We start from the raw sequence: 2500 nt of genomic DNA on the forward strand, positions 1-2500 counted from the left end.
GCAGCAGGAATGCATGTGCACTCAAAAAATGTGATATTTTTCACGGAGAGACCCCGTGAAACGCTAGAAGTGGGCGGGGATGTCTCTCTTGTGGCTCACGGGGCTGTTAGGGTGGCACAGAAATCCCTCGGAATGGGAAAACGGGTCATTTTCGTGTCGCCACATTGCATACGAACCGCATGAAACTTCCAGAGGCATTTGCAGCAGGAATGCATGTGCACTCAAAAAAGTGAATATTTCTCACGGATAGACCCCGTGATACGCTAGAAATTGGCGGGGATGTCTCTCTTGTGGCTCACGGGGCTGTTAGGGTGGCACAGAAATCCCTCGGAATGGGAAAACGGGTCATTTTCGTGTCGCCACATTGCATGCGAACCGCATGCAACTTCCAGAGGCATTTGCAGCAGAAATGCATGTGCAGTCAAAAAAAATTTGATATTTTTCACGGATAGACCCCGTGAAACGCTAGAAATTGGCGGGGATGTGTCTCTTGTGGCTCACGGGGCTGTTCGGGTCGCACAGAAATCCCTGGGAATGGGAAAACGGGTCATTTTCGTGTTGCCACATTGCGTACGAACCGCATGAAACTTCCAGAGGCATTTGCAGCAGGAATGCATGTGCACTCAAAAACTTCTATATGTTTCACGGATAGACCCCGTGAAACGCTAGAAATTGGCGGGGATGTGTCTCTTGTGGCTCACGGGGCTGTTAGGGTGGCACAGAACTCCCTCGGAATGGGAAAAGGGGTCATTTTCGTGTTGCCACATTGCATAGGAACGCCATGAAACTTCCAGAGGCATTTGCAGCAGAAAGGCACGTGCACTCAAAAATTTTAATATTTTCACGCATAGACCCCGTCAAACGCTAGAAGTTGGCGGGGATGTCTCTCTTGTGGCTCACGGGGCTGTTAGGGTCGCACAGAAATGCCTCGGAATGGGAAAACGGGTCATTTTTGTGTGGCCACATTGCATAGGAACGGCATGAAACTTCCAGAGGCATTTGCAGCAGGAATGCATGTGCACTCAAAAACGTCTATATTTTTCACGGATAGACCCCGTGAAACGCTATAAATTGGCGGGGATGTCTCTCTTGTGGCTCACGGGCGCTGTTAGTTAGGGTCGCACAGAAATCCCTCGGAATGGGAAAAGGGGTCATTTTCGTGTTGCCACATTGCGTACGAACGGCATGAAACTTCCAGAGGCATCTGCAGCAGAAATGCATGTGCACTCAAAAACGTCTATATTTTTCACGGATAGACCCCGTGAAACGCTAGAAATTGGCGGGGATGTGTCTCTTGTGGCTCACGGGGCTGTTAGGGTCGCACAGAAATCCCTCGGAATGGGAAAACGGGTCATTTTCGTGTTGCCACAATTGGCATACGAACGGCATGAAACTTCCAGAGGCATTTGCAGCAGAAATGCATGTGCACTCAAAAACGTGAATATTTTTTCACGGATAGACCCCGTCAAACGCTCGAATTTGGCGGGGATGTTTCTCTTGTGGGTCACGGGGCTGTTCGGCTCGCACAGAACTCCCTTGGTCCACCTGATTCGTGCATACAGGCAGCAACTAAAACTCTGTAAACCTGCTGTGAGGACATCTAAACAGTGGACCAGTGAGGCTGTGGAAGATTTGCGGGCGTGCTTAGACTGTACTGACTGGGATATGTTCACGACTGCTACCAATAGTCTGGATGAACTCACAGAGGCTGTGTACATCAGCTTCTGTGAGGACTGCTGTATCCCAACACGTACCAGGGTGAACTTTAACAACAACAAGCCCTGGTTCTCAGCAAAGCTCAAAAGGTTGAGGTTGGAGAAGGAGGAAGCGTTTAGGAGTGGGGATAGAGACAGATTCAAGGAGTCGAAGAACAGGTTTAGCAAAGCGGTGAGAGAGGCTAAACGACTGTACTCAGAGACACTAAAACACCAGTTCTCTACTAACGACGCTGCTTCTGTCTGCCAAAGGGCTCAGGCACATCACCAACTACAAACCCAGAGCGCCCCACACCACTAACGACTCCCGCCTAGCCAACGACCTGAACGAGTTCTACCGTAGATTTGAAAGACAATTGGACTGTCCTGAACCACCCCTTCCCACCCAAGAGGCCCCATCCCCCACCCATACTACAGAAACGACTCTCTCCTTTCAGGAGGGAGAAGTTAATGGGCTTTTCAAGAGGCAGAATCCACGCAAAGCAGCCGGGCCGGACTCTGTCTCTCCAGCCACCCTCAGGCACTGCGCTGACCAGCTGTCTCCGGTGTTCACCAACATCTTTAACACCTCCCTGGAGACATGCCATGTACCAGCCTGTCTCAAGTCCTCCACCATCATCGCTGTGCCCAAAAAGCTAAGGCCAACAGGACTAAATGATTACAGACCGGTCGCCCTTACATCTGTGGTAATGAAGTCTTTTGAGCGCCTGCTCCTGGCACACCTCAAAGCCATCACAGACCCTCTCCTGGACCCCCTTCAGTTTGCCTACAGAGCCAACAGGTCT

The sequence above is a fragment of the Petromyzon marinus genome, unplaced genomic scaffold (genome assembly GCF_048934315.1).
Source record: "Petromyzon marinus isolate PM22_M1 ecotype Great Lakes invasive population unplaced genomic scaffold, UKy_Petmar_22M1.pri1.0 PM_G_Scaffold_6, whole genome shotgun sequence".
Classification (NCBI taxonomy): domain Eukaryota; kingdom Metazoa; phylum Chordata; class Hyperoartia; order Petromyzontiformes; family Petromyzontidae; genus Petromyzon; species Petromyzon marinus.